Below are 19,362 nucleotides of genomic sequence, written 5' to 3' on the forward strand. Positions count from 1 at the left end.
CTAAGGTAAAGAAATGACATAATCGGTCTGAGGGTTCTCTCTCTCTCTCTCTCTCTCTCTCTCTCTAAATCCCCAGCCCTATATTTTCTTGATATTAATCTGGCAGCACTGTAAGGAAAGGCAGAAATGGGGTGTAGGGTGCATTTTGAATCATACTGCATTTAGGCTAAGGAGATGGTATCTGACATGAGTAAGGGACAAGATCCCCAGTACTTCCCCCCCAAAAGTATTTTATTGGTGAGCATATACGGATAAATCAGCAGTTTCTCTGGTCAGCATTCCCCCCTTCTCAAAAGAAAAAGTAGAAATTACTCTCTGAAACACACACATATAATGTGGTTTAGAAAAAATGATATTAAAGCTGCAAGTTTAAAAAAAAAATAGTTGAATGGGAGCAGAGAATATTTAAATGCAAATTTGAGATATATTGAAAATTGACTTTTTTAATGCACGTTTGTAGTATATAATGTTTACATTCCTTTTGGGGAGTTGGTACATGTACATAATGCATCTCAATCTTTTTGAAAATTGACTGTGGTATGTTTATGGTGTAGTTATTTAAAAAATATAAAGAAGTATGTATTTTAAAAGATCTTTTTAAGTTTTCTGTTAAAGGTTATTTAAAAGTTAAATTTTAATTGCATTCAGAGAGTAGACTAATGACAAATATATAGCAATATGAAATAAAACAGTTATTACTAGGGCTGTGGTAGAAGGGAGGAAATTGAGAGAGGTAGGTCAGAGGATGCAAAATATCAAATACGTAAGATGAACAAACTGGAAGATCTGATGCACAACATGAGGACTGTAGTTAACAGTGGTGTATTGTTCTGGGATTTTTGCTAAATGAGTAAATTGTAGATGATGGGCATATTAATTTGCTCTACTATAATAACCATATTTATATGTGTGTATGTTATTAACGTTTGACGCCTTACTTTACAAAATAAATTTTATTTTTAAAAGAATAGACTAACAAAAAGTAGCTAATTTATACATTTTAGGCCGAAAAAGAATACTTTCCCCATTGTTCTTTTTCAGATTTTTTTTAAATGCTAGTATTGAAATCAGGTTTTTAGCCATCACTGGTTCAAAGAAGACTCTCACGATCATAATGTTAGACAAATACTAAAATCCTGAGCATATGGTTAGAATAAAAGATCCTCTTGTAATAAAAGAAGCAAGTAGACTTCCCTATGGTTTTGTTCATCATGACAGATAATTCTTTAACAAGCTACCTTTTGTTTTAAAAGTAAATTCATAAACTATAATTACCTTAACATTAGACTTTTGGTTCAGTTTGGAGATAAAATAGAGTTGAAAGTGCATTAATAACTTCTAATCATCCTGTGTTCATGTAGTCCTTTAGGGGTGTAGTAATACACTGATGCAAAATAAAAATTTAACACCTTAAAAGGCAAGCTTTTAAAATGCAAAGAAGTATTCTAACATGTAAACTTTAAAGTGAGAATTACAGCCAAATCAGAAAGCTTTAGAGTATAAACAGGGAAAACCTTTCCCCCCCAAAATGTACATAATTATTACTTTAATTAAGAAAATAATTTACAGTTCTTGTAAAACCTTCAGCCAGTTCAGCAAAGCAAATGTCTATAAGCTTAATAGTTTACTTTTTTTTGTTTTTCAGCACTGCTAGAGATTGAACCCAGGGCCTTCACACTGAGCTACATACCCAGCCTTTTTAAATTTGTATCTTAAGGCAAGGTCTCACTAAATTGCCCAGACTGAGTTCAGAGTGGTGATCCTCTTGCCTTAGTCTCCCATTGTGCTGGGATTACAAAAGCACCACCATGCCTGACTTAACTGTTAACATTTTGATGTGTAACCGATATTTTTTTTTTATAGAAACTAATGTGAATTTGTTCCAGAAGAACTAAGACTTTTCAGTTACAAGTTCAGGGACAGCTGTGTGTGCATGTACTTGAAAATTGAAATAATTTTGCATCCTGACAACTAACAAACTCTTTGGAAAGTTGAAATTTTCAGGATAATTAAGGATACAAATAACTTTTTTTCAATTCCTTTTTCCTTGTGTCTCCCAAGTCCATCATCCTTCAAAGGAAAAAAATTGTTCCCAGAGATTTCTAACTCAAAACACTAGAGAATTAGTTACCAGTCTACTGAAGAATGCCACCTGTAGTAAATGTTATATTGTATTACTGGGCTGAAATGCAGTGGATTTCTCACTGCAAAGACAGAAAATGGTAATTGACCCTGATTTTCTAAAGCATGATAAAGGATATATCTTGGATAGGGCGTGACATTTCTATGATCGCCAAATAAAAATCCCGAATATGTTTACTACAAATAAGAAGGTATTTTTAGTTACTTTGCTTATTGACTATCTTCCCAATGGGAATTACATGCTGAAAATGGGATAAGAGAAGATAGGAATTGCTTTTCAAAAGTATCCCTCATACTGATTTCTGGGACGGTAGCTTTTCCATTTGGGAACTAAAGGGGTCTCCTCAGAGCCTTGGCAGTTAGTCCTCCTGTGATGAAAGGTGAATAGGGAATGTCTTTAGCACTTGAGTATTTAAAGATCCTAAGCAGTGCATTTAGTTGATTGGTTTGCTTCATTCTTGAGAAAGAGTTGTATGCATTAAAGACTTAATCAAAGTGCATTGTGTTTTGTGTTTCCTGTGCAGGCGTCTGCATTCAGGTGTAAGTAGTACTGTTTTCCAAGCCCAGAAAGGGCAGGGTGCTCAGTTGCCTTTATAAAGGCAATTTCTTGGTTGGCTGCAATTGAGTACAGAATTATAATACTGAGGGCTTAATTTATAACAGAAAATGCAGGAGTGTAAACCTGTTAAACCCCTTATACATGTATAAATAAGGTAAACAATGGTAGATTAGCATGGAATGTGATTTGATGTGAATAATCTTAAAAACAAATTTTCTTGGCCTGAGCATGTCGTACCTGTTAGCACAGAAAAAACTTGTAGAAATCAGTGCATCATATTTGAGATATAATAAAATCAGAGAAAAAAGCAGAGCGATGTGAGACAGCTGCTGCTTGGATTGGCAGCCTATTTATAATCCGGGAGGCTCGTAGCTAAGATTGCTGTGCTGTGTGCTACGCATCAGATAGGAGTGATGATTTTCCTGTGTATGTGCGCGTGTGCTCTTGCTCTCTGACTTTTAATTTTTCAGGATGCTTTTTCCTACATAGAAATGCAGTGTGTTAGCAAAAGCAGACTTCTGAGTTCCAGGCAGCAGTCTCTCCGCAGGACCTGTAGGCATTTTTCAGGGCTAGGGGAAGACCCTCGGTGGGCGAGGGCCGGGCAGTTAGCGATGTGAGGCCTTCTCAGCATCCCTTCCAAGGCTGGCTCTGCCGAGGGAGTCATGTGGCACAGGATGTCGCGTTTCAGTACCTTTTGGCTATCTGTGCACGTTAGACAATGACGATCGCCAGCCAACGTGTCTCAGGTTTTTTAATTACGGATTTAAATGCCCACAGGAGCTCTGCTCATATGTTAATTCCACTGTTTGACTTTAAAGGATTTTTTTTTTTTGCATTTTCTAATTCATATTATAAAAGGCAGTCAGCCATTCAATATGGAGACAGTTTACCACATAAACTTGTTTGAGGGGTAAGAAAGGTAGAGAAAAGGTAGCTAAAGCTCTGTGTTTTTATTCTGAGAAGGGGAAAAAAACCCTTTATTTCTCTGCCTTTTATTTTAAAGAGCCAAAAATAGGCATGTGAACAAAAATAACCATGACACCTGTTTTTTCAAGGAATCATAAAGCACCGGAATGATACTAAGTCCCAGGTGTTGTGAGCGTTTACGTAGCTCGTGCACGATATCTGCGTCATAGGTTATCTGCAGCTGAATTTTCCACCCAGGGCACTTCCCCCGCAAGGTACATTTACTACAGAACTGCGTCTTGTGCCACTGCGCTTGGGTGTTTACACAGCACTGTAATGGAATTTTAATTTTAAAATTCAACCAAAATAATTTTGTAGATAAATCTTTCCCCAAAAGGACTGAACATTTAAAAGCCAAACACAGTGGAGTTCTGGATATTCTGATATTTTTGGTTTATCCCTGGGCTCTCACACACTTACAGTTAATCAGAAAGCTGGTTTCCTCTTAAGCCGCATCAGAAACAGAGAAAACAGGATATAGTTAGATACCTCACAAGGTGTGATGTTGGATTTTCGTTGGCTTAAAGGACATTGGCAGAAACTGAATAAGGGCCACAGATAATCATGTATCAATGTTGAAAAATTTCAAATATACAATGAAAGTTGAATCTTACAGTGAGCATAGATAGTTGTGTGCCTGTGATCTATAGTTACTTCGTCACACATCTCTCCATCTGATTGATCGATTGATTTGTAGTAAACTAGAATGGCATAACATTTCTGCAACTTGCAGATGATTCAGGAGAAATATCGTGTGTGGGTGGAAGAGAAAGAAGAGAATAAAATATATTTGGGAAAGACAACACGGGGAATTTGGGTAAAAGGTACTGTATATGGAACTCTCTGCCATCACTACTTTTTGTAAACAAGAAATGATGTTAAAATATTGGTTTGGGGAGGTTGTTTGTTTTTTGAGACAAAGTCTTACTGTGCAGTCCAGGCTGGCCTTGAGCTCACAGTGTAGCCCAGGCTGTCTTCAAACTCGGAGCAGTCTTCTTGCAACAGCCTCCTGAACTCTGGCATTACAGATGTGCACCACCAGGCCCAGCTAGAAGAGCATATTTAATCAAATTAGGATGTCCTCAGTGTAGTAGAGACTCACTCCTCAGATAAAAGCTTTTCTTGTGGCCTAAAACTGCAAATGAGTATGGCTTTGCTGTATCTTATTGGGAAGATGACATCACTGCTAACCTGTTCTGACTGTGGAAGGTCCAGACATATACTAAAACATGAGGAAAGAGGCTCTTGGTTTCATCAGAAGCTGTTTGGCTTTTACCTGAAGTCCCACTAAAATATTCACCTGCCTGTTAGTCCCGGCTGTGGGAGAAGGACACAGTAAACTTGGACAAAGAAGCAATCCTGGTGCTAAGACACGAGAAGACTTTGTCTGCTGGGTGCCTGTAGTCCCATCTACTTGGGAGGCTGAGGGAGAAGGGTCACAACCAGCCTGAGCATGTAGTGGGGCCCAATCTCAGAATAAAAGGCCAAGGCGTAACTCAGTGGTAGAGCACCCCTGGGTTTGATCCTTAGTACCATAAAAAATGGAAAGAAAGAAGAAATGAAGGGAAACGGAGAAAGAAAAAAGAAAAGAAGACTTCACTTTGTTAAAATTTTGGTATAATACATTCTTTTCGGAGACAAAGAGAAGTGATTAAAAATTAAATGTACACATGTGCCTGACAGAAAAGTCTTCCCCTTAGTTATCACCTCATAGTGCTACTTCTTTCAGAGGAAACTCCATGTGGTGGGACAGGCCACACCAACTTTCACAAAGCCCCCAGAACCCATTACATAGCTGTGAATGCTACCTTAGTTTTGTGTATCAGAATAACACAGATTAGATAAGTTGTAAACAACAGAGCTGAGCATGGTGGCGCACGCCTGTAATGCTAGCACTCAGGAGGCTGAGGCAGGAGGATTGCCGGAGTTCAAAGCCAGCCTGAAGTACATAGTGAGAGTTAGTCTCAAAACAAAATAGAACAAACAATATAAACAATAGAAGTTTATGTGGCTCATGATTCTCAACACTGGGAAGTCCAAGATCAAAGAGCAACATCTGCTGAGGGTCTTCTTACTGCATCATTAGCCATGTAATAGTCCAATTATTTAAATACAGGATAACCAAAAATTGCATATTTTTTCATTAATTTTTATAAGATAACAGGAAATATAAAAGTGACAATTTTATCAGATTTTTCTATGTATGGTGTATCTTAAAACATTCAACACTCAACAGAACGTTATAATCTGGACTGTAGTTATCTAGACTCCGAATTACTTTTGCACAATTGTCCTTCTTTGAATAGCACACTTTACACTGTTGTATCGGCCTTTCCTTTTTTTCTGTGAGTGGTGTAATTTCAATAAATATCTATCCACTAAACGAGATGGTGAAGACGTCAGTGATGGATGTCCTGCCTGGCATTTTGCTGTCTCCATCTCTTTCGATTATTTGGTCTGTTCAACTTAATCTAATTTGTAAATGACTTTTGGATGCCTTATTTTGAGTGAAGAACCCAAAAATAGACACCTTAAGAAAACTCAAATTAGTGACAAAGGAATTCCATATTTTTTGGTCCAGAAGATGCATAAATATTTTATAATAGTATTTTTTTCCTTGCTTTTTGATTACAGGATAGCTTGTTAGATGTTGGTCAACTCTGTCAACACCACCCATAGAAGAATTATAATCACTGACGCTTTGGAATGTTTTCTGTGTGGTGAATAGTTCACAAGAAGGAGACATCTTTTTGTCTTTCCATTTTATGACACAGACTTTTCCTCTTGGATACACTAACATTTCTCCCTTTTTCAGTTTTTTTCTATTTCAGATCTTTTGCCCCTTCCTTCCTTTCCAGTCTCGTGTCCCAAATGTGTCTGTTTTGTATTGTAAAAGAATAACACTGAGTTCTAGAGAAGTATAAAAATTGTATCCATTGTACTTACAATAAGAGTTTTTATAGATTGTAGCACAAAACAGCAGGTTATTTTTCACAAATAAGATAGACATGAATTAGTAAAAGACAATAACCAAACTTACTGTATTTCAGTAAAAACAAACATCAAAGGCAAGTACAACTTTCTAAATATAAAAGTAGGAAAAAAATAGTCAGTAAAACACAAATAAACAAACATGAATGTATCTCGTGCAAATAAGCATAGACTGGTTGAAATGACACCTGCCCAATCAACGCTCAGGACAGTATGGAAACAAGCACGCTGCCCAAGTGACGGTCAGTCAAACCGTGAAGTGTGACTATTGCAGACAGCATCAGGTTTATGAGAAGGGAGGGAAGAACCCAGCTAATTCTTTGATCAGGAACTGACTCCCAAGTAACTGCATTACTCCATTCATGAGGGCAGATGTCTCGTGACCTGAACACTTCTTAAAAGCCCAGCCTTCCAACATTAGGATTGAGGATTGAACTTTGGGTGACACATTTGAGTCAACAGTAAGTAGTAATAATGACAAAATTAAGAAGCAACCTGGGCGTGTGCTCGTGCAGTCCTGTAATCCCAGCACTTGGGAGGCCGAGAGGCATGAGGATCACTGTAAACTCAAGGCCAGCCTGGGCTACTTGGTGAGTTTAAAAGCAGCCTGAATGACATAGTGAGACTCCGTCGCAAAAAAAAAAGTTAAATTAAAAAATAAAAATAAAGATTAAGAAGCAAAATGGAACAACTTAACATAATGCTGATCTGCAGTAGCTTCCTGTGAGGAGTTACTTATTAGAAAGAGTGTTTAGTAATAAGAGATGTTAGCTTTATAGACCAGTCTAGAAATATTTATTGCAAATAGAAAAAGGGGAAATTAAGGAATTATCAGATTAGCAGGTTCAATCTTACAGAAGTCCTCAAATCTTAAGTATTTATAGAAGAGAAGGGAATCTAAATTAGGTGGTTTCATCAGAGAAAAGCTTAATATTAAGTGAATAACAGTGTCAAGCATTGTTTTAGTGAAAGAAAAATAATTTTGTTTAATAACAAGTGGGAAGCAACACAAAGCACCTTTATGGAAGAAAGACAGCTACTAACAAGAAAAGGAGGAGATGAATAAAGGGGAAGTGGGGGACAGAGAGAGAGCGGAGAGGTCAGGAAAAATAATAATAGGAGGTGGGTTTGTCTCGGTCTGGCCTTTGTGAGAAGTGAGAGGAGCAGCGACTCAGGTCGCCCAGTGTTTGTAAAACTGTAGAGCCAGAGACCTCCCCCAAACCATCGTTTCCTTTCTGTGCTCTCACGGTCAATTGCAGCTAATCCAATGTTTCCCAAACTGTGTTCCTGTAAACATTAGTATTCCAGCGCATTACAAATTTTCTGTGAAAAAAAAGCATTCTGCAATTAGAAAACTTTTAAGAAATACTACATACTGTCTGCCTTCCAGTGATTCTTAACAAGTTAGCAACTGCAGACTGAAATTCTATAGTAAAGAAATCTATATAAGTGCATTTAACTTGGCATGTGGAAGTCTTGTTAACCTCTTTTCCAGGAACACATCTTTGTGCATCTCATGGGACACCGATACTCCCCACGACATAATTTGATATTGCTGTGTTTAACCCTGTCTAGAAAGAAAGTGGTCTTCCTTCCTCATTTCCTCATCTGGCTGTGGAGGTGGATTTTGGCACATCCCAAATATTACTCCCTGACATGAACACTAATCCCCTTGCTCTGTGCAAGGTAGTGCTGTGCAAAGCACATTCAGAAATCCTCCAGCCTAGAAGGGCTCAAGTGCTTAGCTATCTTCTGTCTCCCCTGCCAGCCCCTTCCCTGCCTTGTAGAAGGCAGAGGACACTGCTTACTTACACTGCACCCTTTCGTAAGTTCCTGTAGGGCTTCTTCTCCAGACCAGATTTCACAGATTTCTTTAACTTTTCTCTCTTTTCTAACCTTTCTTTCCTTACTACTTTTGTTCTTTCTCTGTACCGTCCACCTCTCACTCGAGGTATAAGATCTCAGCCTAGCTGTGCTCTAATAGAAGCTGACAGTACGTGGGTTCATTCTGTCATAGAAAACTAACAAAGTCCTGTGTGCATCTGATTAGCTTCTAGTTCTTTTATTCCATGCTCTTGTTTCTCTCATTACAGCATTTGTCTCATTAAGGAAGTTTTTGTTGACTTGCAGTTGTCTGCTTCATTAGAACACTCTTTCACACAGAGATCCTCTTTCCCACTAGTGTGGTGCCTGCCTTTTCTATCCCTGTGATGCTTTTTTCCCCTCCAGAGTGAATTATTCTCCTCAGGAATTCCTGAAATGTGAATTCAAAGAAGATAAGAGTGTCTGTCTTTTGATGGCTTGGTGTGGCACCTTCTGTGAAGCTTGGTCCAGCATGAATACTGTTCCTAGATTCACGATACAGTACTGATGGAGGTAGTGTTATATAGTTGGTAATAGTTTAAAATTTGGCAAAGTTATTTTTAAAATCTGCCTCATGGTTCCTTTCATATATTTGAAATGCTTAGTTAAGGCTAATTTTTTCAGCTATACCTGTCGTTTCAGCTCAGCAACATCCAAAACAGGTGGTATTCATGTTTGAGAAAATGCATAACTCATAGAAGTAAATAGGAACAAAGAGGGTAATCTTTTATATTCTAGATCATCAGATGGTGTTTAGACACCAGGGAAGCAGAAGGGTGAAAGCGGGAGCCTGTTGTGTCCAAGACCTGCTTTGAAACGTAGGACAGTAATACATATCCCAGTATTACTGCTGTGTACGTAGACTGGCCTTCCCTCCTGCTGCACGCAGGCCAATCGCAGTGCCCCAGAGCAGGCTTTCTTGTTCCTCGGGGGCAGCTCTAATGTAAAATTGGTTTGCTGCAAGATACCCGCAGCCACTTCAGGGAATTCTGGTGTTATCCCCAAACATGTCACAGGATCTTCCTCTGCAGATCCAGTATGTGTGAATGAAATGCCACGTCTGAGACTGCGAGTGAGGAACAAAAGAAGACGTTAGCAATGACACCACTGATGCCACAAAGTAGGGGCCAAATCCAGAGAAAGTAATCATATTCTAGTCAGAGTATTTTGAGTGGCAGGGTTACCTATCCATTTACTGGTGTTCTGTAACCAGAACTAATAAAACAGTGGTAAAAACCTGATTTCAAAAGAGTATCTTTGCTTTTTCGCATTGGCCTAAGTTCCTGTCGTTCAGATCAAGAAATGATGGCCCAAGGGGGAAGTTAATACAAAGTGAAGAGTGGAAGCCCTTACAGGACCAGGGTTTGAGATACCCCAGCGTGGGAGTTGAGGTTATTGGAGCCCTAAATAAGCTGGCTTTCCTGCAGCTTATGGTTGTGTGGCCTTTTTCTACCAAGGAGATAACAACAGAGGTGTAACATGTTTCCTTTTGTATTTCCGTGTTGAGTTGTGATTTCTAGAGTAGTGCTGCCAATTAACTCTCAAGCAGAGTCAAGACCAAAGAGCCAGCCAAATCTAACCAGAGACTACCAGGACTAAATTTTATTGCTAAGACTGGAATATAGTCTAAATTGCTGGCGTCAATAGGAAAGTAAATCATTTGAGTCTTGACAAAATTTGCTATGAGTGGACGTGGTGCAACTTACAGCATTAGTAAGAGCACGATACTCTGCTGCCAACTCCAGAACCTATTCAGGCACATAGTAGAGTGTCTTTAAATTCCTGTGATCCCTACTTCAGCAGACTTTTCCTGGCTTGGTTACATCCAAGTGTTTTGTGGGCCTGGTTCAATTCTACATAGTTTATAGAGGCTGTCATATTTCTTTGGCATAGCATGCATGCTTATCAATAAAAATTAGCTTCTGTGTTAGTCTAGCTCTCAAATTTAAAAAATTAAGATTCATTTGACATGATACTTAATTTTGATAGGATTTTATTTGAAACTCAGATTTCAAGCTCATCAGAAAATGCCTTTACTGCCAAGTTAAAAAGCTGACATTCCCCCTAACTCCTGGAAAGCATTAAAAAGCAGTTACTTTTTTCCTTTTCAGAGAAGATAAAGTAAAAACCAATAGCTGAGAAATTAGCATCCACAAAAGTTCAGAAATTGAGTCTGTGAGTTTCAAAGGCTCCAAATTAAAAAAGAAAAGAAAAGAAAAAAGATTAGTCTTCCATAATGGGAAAGGCTTATATTATTCTCCCTTTCTTTTTCTTGCCTTATTATTGACCAAATGAGTGTCTTGGAACACAGTTTCATCCTCTTGCATGATTTGTGTGTTCTTTCTGCTTACGGCGGTGATATATTGATCTTGTCATAAATAGTCTTACGCTGGGTTGCGTTACTGAGCTGTTGCTTTAGAACCTGCTGATGTGTGTCTGTGACAGCAAGCTGTGGTATGCATTGAGCAGCGCCACCAAGCAAGTTACCGCCATCTGCTCCACCTGCAGCTGTTCTCAGTACACGGTCATCTTTTTTTCCTGTAGCTATCAGTTGCTATCTCAGTTTTCTTGACTCTAAAAAAAAAAAAAAATTGGTGTTTATGTCAGGATTTTGTTCACATTTGCTAAATTATCTTAAGTCATTTGATATATACTTGAAAATATGGGAATCCCCTCCATAAGAAATTGAGTAAAGTTGGTTGCTGGGTTTTAAAACCCGTTTGAATGGACACAAATTCAGTTAAGATGGTTATTTCAGGATAGCCTTTCCTCTGAATTAATGAAGTGAAGTCCTTAGTTTTCTGTTTTAGGAATTGTTTTTTATTGTTTATTTGCCCAACTGGCCTGATACAGCTGAGGCTAGATGGTAATACTATACATTCTACAGATGCTGGTGCTGGGCGTGAGGCAGACCTTCTGGATGCCCCCCGCCCCCGAGTAGGCCATTCGGGCATTCTGCAGAGTGTGTTTTGGTGCTTTTATAAGGAAACTTTCAAAGCATGGGACACGTATTTCTAATCCCCGATAGCTAGGTAGAGTGGTGAATGTAAGCAAAATGGCAAATTTTCTTTTTGCATACCAGTTTAGTTACAAAGTTGAAAAGGCAAGGTTCAATAATGTGCGATTTTGACAGCTCACACTGTACTGTGCTACTCCATAATCTTTTCTGTTGAATCCTGGTTTATTTTTAAGGTAAAGATTAGTTTTTCCTGTCAGTCTGCATATTTATAACAAACAGTTTTCAGGAACAAAACAATTTGCATTTTTATTTGTGAAGTCTTTGTTAATTTTGTAGAAGTTAGGAAAAATGCATAATAAGGATAGTCCTCACGAGGTGTGTGTGTGTGTGTGTGTGTGTGTGTGTGTGTGTGTGTGAATAGTGTTACCTATAAATAGATAGGTCTCCTGTGTCAGGGTTTCACCTTAGCAGAGAGAGTGGTGGAGCACCACCACGGGTAGAGACTTCATCAGCCCACGGACGTGGAGCAAGAGAACACCCTCGCCTGTTTGCCAGTACTTCTGTGGTGTTTCTCGCTTTCCATATACTTATTATTGCCTCCTTTTTTAGTCATTCAGAGTGCTTAAAAAATACATTTCAGTGAACTGGAGGTATGAGAAGATAGCAAATCTACCCTTTAAAAATTAATAGGTATACATTTTATGGACTTACAGTCTCATTTTTTTTCTCTGAAGATACACATTTTTTTTCTCTTTTTTTAAAGTGCTGGGGATTGACTGATCTCAGGGGCTCGTACGTGCTAGGCAAGCACTCTACCCCAGCCCTGTTTTCGTTGATTTTTCTAGGTGTTGATACTTCATCCTGATAAGATTTCAGTGTTTACTTTCAACATAACCATGGTACAAGCATCACACAGGAAATTTAAGACCCACACATTACTGTTCTCTAATAAGATACTACTCAAACTATGGCAGAAGTTCCATTTTAAGAATTTCCAATCCATTGCTGACTGGCACTTTTGTAAAGTACAATAAAGTGAATCACTAGAGACAATGTCATTTAAAAATACTCCCAGCATATAACAGAGTATAAATGCAATTGTTTTATTGTTAGATTCAACAAACAAAATTGTTTTGTCAAGTTTCTACATGTTTACTCTTAATTTTTGTATTTATCTCACCATAGATAGGTCATCATTTGCAGACCAGCATGACTCTGGACTTTACCTTCAGGTAGCGCTGATCTAATGCTCACAGTTCCTTAGTGGGTTGCCATTATTTTCTTCAGAATAAATTTTTTTATTTTTAATTTGGGGTCTAATAAAGAATATTCACTATATTTGGTTGCCATTTTTCTTTTAATCTTTAGCCTACCACAGTTTCCTGATGTTATTTTGGGGGGAGTTGTTTGTTAACAATTTTGAAGAGTCCAGGCCAGTTTGTTTGCTGCTTCTTTCTCTTTCTTTCTTTTTCTTTCTTTCTTTCTTTCTTTCTTTCTTTCTTTCTTTCTTTCTTTCTTTCTTTCTCTTTCTTTCTTTCTTTCCTTCCTTCCTTCCTTCCTTCCTTCCTTCTTTCCTTCCTCCTTTCTTTCCTCCTTTCTTTTCTTTCTGTCCTGGGAATTGACCAGGGTCTTGTACATGCTAGACAAGAACTCTACCACTGAGCCATACCCCCAGTCCTAACTGGGCATTTTCTTAAGATTTAGTCCGGATTGGGTCAGGGGTTTAGCTTAGTGACACCGTGCCTGCCTCGCAAGCCCAAGTTTGATCCCTGGTACCCCCCGACCCAAATAGGGAAGGTTTAGATGGGTAACCTGGTGTTGGATAGGAGAGAAGGAATACTTTAAGCAAGAGTACAGAAGCAGAAAAAAAGCATTTCACATCGTGGAATCAACAGTAGATTCAAAGTTAACAAAACTTAATTCAAATCTCAAAATAAGAAGTGAAGTACAGCTGTTGAGGGCCCCAAATGCCTTGCCTATGAGTTTAGTCTTTATTCCACAGTTACTAGGGAGAAGACACTGAGCAATTTTGAGAAATAACCTGATGAGATCTATTGTTGAGAAAGATTATTCTACCAGCAGAGAAATCAGCCTGCTTTACATGAAAAGCTACCACTTAGGAAAAATGTTACAAACTGTCCTAATTCAAGGCCTAGATTACAGCAGCGGGACAGAGGTACAGGACAGTGCCAGGGCTACTGAAATTGAAAGTGTGAGGGGGCTGAGGAGGTGGACAGGACTGTAATTCTCAACATGAGCTACCAGCTGTCATTAACAGGGGGACGTGATGATGAGTTTGAACCAGAGCAGGCCATATTTGAGGTGTTGGTGGGACATTAGGATATAAATATGTACAATACAATTAGAAATGTGGGTGTTGGGTTACAACAGAGGCCAGTTCTGGAGATACAGATTTGTTGACTTCTTTGGCATAGGCCAGTGATGGGGAACCTTTCAGAGCTATCAAGGATACAAACAGCCCACTGCAGCATGTGTGCCATAGGTTCACCACCACTGGTATAGACACTAAGTTGTATATACTCTTCCTACATTATCTCATCTAATATTCACAGCAGTCCTGTGAGGTACATACTCCTACGGGTGGAACGTCCCTAATTTGACAACCAGAAATCTAAAATGCTCCATAATCAGACTTTTTGAGTGTCAGCATGTTGCATGGGCCATTTTGGGTTTGGGGTTTTCAGGTTAGGTATGTTTGATTGGCAAAAATATGTGGTAATATTCCAAAATCCATGAAGCTCTGCAATCTAAAACACCTCTGGTCCCAAGTATTTTGGATAAAAGACACTCAACCTGTATCTCCATTTAAGAGGTGAGTACTCCAGACCCACCCCTATCCCTTGGCATGATGAAACAGCCTATTCTGGACCTTTTCTTTTTTAGCATTTAACTCTCTCATGATCTTAGCCATTATGTTTATTGAAATTGTGTTGATCACAAAATATCCTACTCCTCCTCCACCCCGTCTTGTCTTTTTCTGTCACTAGTGTTTGTAGATGGAAGGATTGTTCTTGATCTATGAATATATTTATTCATGGTGACTTCTGAGTAAGGCTGTACACCTACTACAGTTTATATATATTTTTAAATCTCTTGTATGCAGGAATTTAAGAATTGACTGTTGTAAGGCACAGAAGTGGCTTAGCTCTAGTTCAGGTAGCATGGGTTCAAATCCTGGCCTCTTGGAAGTTGAATATGGTAGCACACACCCCTGAAATCCCAGCACTCTGGGAGCCTAAGGATCACAAGTTGAAGTTCAGCCTGGCAACTTAGTGACTTGGAAAGACCCTGTCCTAAAATAAAAAACAATAAAAAGGATTGGGGTGTAGCTCAGTGAGATGGTCCTGGATTCAATTCCCTGTACTGGAGTGGAGCTAGGGGTAAAAAACTAAGACTGAAATTAACTTATGTGATAATACAGCTAGTCATGAGGCCCATAGTTCTAAGTTATGTGGTCTTCCGCATTCACAAAGGGGATGATTGCAGCACTGAGATTGAATATACATACACAGGCAGTGCGTATGGGGTGGGGGGAAGAGCTGGGCAGCAATTTCAAAAGCCTCTAAATATAATAAAGAATCTCTGAAGGAGTTTTCAGGGCCAGGAGAAAGAGAATCAAGAAAATAGAGACGTGCCAGGGATTTGGCTCAGTGCTTCTGCCACCTCCCTCACAGCCATAAGGACCTGAGTTCAATCCCCAGTACAAAAAGAAAAGAAAAGAAAATAGAAACAGGAGGGCAATAGGTCCCAAGAAAAATGTGGTTAGAGGTTGATGCCTGATTATGTAAGCATGAGTAGCAGTGAGAAAAGATGGCATCAACTTCAGGCAGAACCTGTGGTCTGGCTCTAGATTCTTTCTAGTAGGAAGAGAGAGCAGTGCAGGAGCAGGGAGTGTCAAGGTCAAGGAGGAAGGTTCTAGTGTGAGGGAGAATGTAGGAGGGATTTAGCACAGATCCCAGTTTGGATGGGAAGTAAGGCAGATGTGACTAGCTACCAGTCTTCTGGAATTCTCCACAGGGTGAATGAAAGATCTTGAGTGTACAGCTTGCTTGTAATTTCTGTATACAAAGTTTTTAAGTTAATATCATATACAAGAGGTTTTCGTTGTCCGCCCCCCGCCCTTTTTTTTTTTGTACCAGGGATTGAACTCAGGCCCTTGAGCTTGCGAGGCAGGCACTGGAACCTCTGAGCTGAATCCCCGGCCCTCCCCCTTTTCTTTTGGTAGATTAAATTTTTCAATGAAAAGACGGATAGAGTTAGGAGTGCTTTCTTTATTTTTGTAATCAGTTAGTAAATAAAAACAGGCCTTGTGGCATAGCTCAGTAGAACAGTAGTTATCTAGCATATGCAAGGCCCTGGGTTCAGTCCTTAGCACCACCAAAAAGTAACAATGAAAACTATGTTCTAAAATGTCTCCATCCCAAACTTGTGGACATTATTCATACATCTTGCTTTGGAGAAATTTTGTTAGCTAAATACATAGCTTGAAATACCACCTCTAGTCTGTGAGAATCAGAGAAGAGAAAGGATCTCAGCCAAACCTCATGAATTTAGAAAGGAAGAGCAGTGCTTAGTACCAATTGGGAGATGTCTTGAAATCCTGGAATTCTAGAGCCAGAGGTATCTTAGAAAGCACCAATCTTATTTTAACAATTGATTCATGGAACTCTTATAGATACCTGAGAAGTGAAATTCCAATTAAGTTAATTCTTGTCCTTGAGGAGCTCACAATCCAGTGGGAAAATCAGATAGCTCAGTAACTCTTTGAAGTTTAGTAATAAAGGGGAAAGGACTATAATTTAATAGATTCCTGTTTTCTTTTGGGCACTCTGTTGATTCAGAAGGAGAGAGACAAGAGTAGATACGAAGAGACAGATTTTATGCAAAGGAGACTTGAGCGTGCATTAGCATTAAGAGGGAAAGGAGTCAGGAGAGAGGGGCTACTCTTCCACGTCCAGTTATTTTAATTGTCGCAGGGCCCCTCAGCCTTACAGTGAACTAATCATGACTGACCCCAGTCCACTGGGTATGGGAGAGGCAGACGGGAGGAAACAGTGAACTTCCAAAGGGGAAGAGGGGTACAGGCTGTATTTACTTTAATTTCTTGTTCTCTAACTTTTCTGTAGGCCAAGGTTTTACATATCAGTTTTTGAAATCTACTCTTTCTTCCAAAGCTAGGACTGTTTTTAGCTTTGTTTAGTGATTGTTACTGATTTGCCAGTGGTTGTGAATTTTACTATAAGATGATCCCCAAAAGGCATACTCTAAAGCCACGCAGAATTGAGTTTTGGGTCGGCCACACTACTATTCTCAACACTGTCAAGCAGAAAGGAATGCAGGTATCAGAATCAGGAAACAAAGATTTGGATTTTGCCATTTACCTGTAAAATATTTGACAAATCAAAATCTACTTGTGCTTCATTTTATTTTTCTGTAAAATACCTGTCTTCACAGGATTGTGGCAAGTTACAAGTGGCACCATGTATATAAAAAGAAAAGGCTTTGTAAACTTTATAATCAGTTGTATTTACAGAGTGCTGATATTTTAAAATGCTTGTGTATCTCACCATACACAAGTGACTTCATCACTGAAATATTAAAATCCCATTATTATTTATTTAAAATACTTCAGACTGCTTTATGAGTATAAATCAAAGGACAGCTTTAGTTTTTGTCTTTGAGAGATTACTCTTATTTTCTCAGTTGACTCTCAAACTAGGCATATTTTCCTCCTGTTTTTTAGTTTGATATGTTTTATGACTGAATGTTCCTCAGACTCACCTTATACTCTTTTCTTTGTGTACTAGGGAATGAACCCAGGGCCTTTGCACCAAGCTATTTCCCCAGCCCTTTATATTTCCTTTTTTTTTTTTAATTTTAATTTTGAGATAGAGTCATGATAAGTTGCCCAGTCTGGAGCCAAATGTGGCACCCTCCTGTCTCAGCTTTCCATAGTCCTGGGATTACAGGCGTAAGCCACTTCACCTAGCTTCCCCCAAGTTTTTGACTATGTGATAGAAGCAGGAATCATCTTTTGTTAGAAGCTGAAAAACTTGTGATATTTATTTAATAAAAACACACTAAGGCAGTGGTGGTGAATTTATGCCATGCATGCCACAGCCAGCTGTTTTATTATCATCGAAAGCTCTAAAAGGTTCGCCATCACTGCTCTAAGTTGAATGTTGGCCCATTTCTGTACTTCTCAAGGAAATGCTGATCCCCTAGCTACCTAGGCCAGAAGAGCGCAAGGTGATGGAGGAATTATACTGATGAACGGACTTATCTTCAGTGATCCTACATTGTGGGTCAAAGGATAACACATTTAACAAACAGAAGCTGTACTGCATATTGGGTAAGAGCAAGGACCCCAGCAGGCAGGCTTCCCAAGTTAGACTCTTGCTCTAGTTCTGCCTTCTAGTGCCTTTGGAACCTTGGAAAGTTACTTTTCTGTGCTTTCTTTTCTCTGTTGTAAAATGAATACTATTAGTACCTATCTCGTTGGATTGCTTTGAATATTAAATTATGTAATACATAGTTAATGTGTCTAAAACTGTGCCTGCCATTGTAAGTACTATAATAACTACTTGCAGCTGCTGTTCTGTGTGTAAGTGTGAAATTGTGTGGTTCAGACACTTGATGTAATAGGGCTTCACAGGTCACCTCAGGTATATAGAATAAAGAAGCATTTTATAGAGGAGATGAGACTTAGCAGAACCCTCAAGGGTAAATGGACAGAGTTGGGGAAGAGAAAGAAATGTACCCCCGGACCAGGGAGTGCTAACAACAAAAGTCTGTTCTGTTCACAAAGCAGGGGTGAGACCAGTCTGACTGAAGGGTCTAATTAAGATGGGGGTGAGCATTGGTCAGGTCAGTAGCGGAATGAGAACAAATGAGGTAGACAAGATGGTCAGGCTGAAGACCGCATTTTGTAGTTGCATTCACATTTATTTACTTAAACCTGACAAAAATTATGTCACTCCAATGCCCATACTCCACACTCAGTCCTGTTTCTATCATCTCTTCCTGTTCCTCTTCCTTTATGAGGAATACCAGCAGATTTGACACCCAAACCAGTCAGCCACTGTGGGCACATTTTTTATCCTCTACCCTGGCCCATGGAGGAGCTTTCAGGCCCCTGGCACTTCTCTAATGAAGAAAATCTGGGTCGAGATAAGATGTACACCGCCTGTTTCTTCACTGCTTCAGGAAAGCAAGAGGGGAATTTTGATTAAATTTAGTTAATCTCAGAACCCAGGCCATATTGACCACGCAGGCCATATATGACCACAGTGACCTGAATTTGCTTCACAGTATGAAACTCTGTTATAGTTTTTTTCTTCTTCTCTCTCTGTCTTTGTACCTCTCTGTCTCTTCCTCTCTGCCTTTCTCTCCTCCCCTCCCTGCCTCTCTATTTCCCACCTTCTCTCTTGCTTGCTCTTCCGGAAGCACTGGAGGTTTAACCCAGGACCTCAGTCATGCTAAGCAAGTGCTCTACCACTGAGCTACATCCCAGCCCTCTCATTTTGAAACAGCGTTGCTCAGTGGTTTCTGTTTTCTTTAATAAGGACATGCACTAAAAAAAAATTTCAATTGAAGATCCCACAGATTTTGCACAATTTTATTAATTATCATCTAAACATTAAATATAATTAAAGTTTGGGTTTGCAAACACATACACATTGTGTGGGGAAGTCCTAACTCTGAAAGTTAACATCCCCACAGAGAAGATGGAACAGTTTGCAGGTTACTTTTCTGAACTTCATTCTGTTAATTTCTGCCTATCAGCCAGGGAATAGAAAAACAATGAACCCATCTTACTCAAAGTTCCATTCTGTTTTTACTTGGAGCATGATAATCCCAA

At 39.1% G+C, this 19,362-nt stretch overlaps 1 protein-coding gene across 21 annotated transcripts in view; it reads left to right on the plus strand.

Moving 5' to 3' along the window:
- The window catches only part of Phf21a (PHD finger protein 21A), a 182,649-nt gene that overhangs the window by 87,260 nt on the left and 76,027 nt on the right, over positions 1-19,362 (plus strand). The gene's annotated exons all lie outside the window — the stretch shown is intronic.

This window comes from Fukomys damarensis, unplaced genomic scaffold (genome assembly GCF_012274545.1).
Source record: "Fukomys damarensis isolate Sample0158 unplaced genomic scaffold, DMR_v1.0_HiC HiC_scaffold_27, whole genome shotgun sequence".
NCBI classification, from domain to species: Eukaryota; Metazoa; Chordata; class Mammalia; order Rodentia; family Bathyergidae; genus Fukomys; species Fukomys damarensis.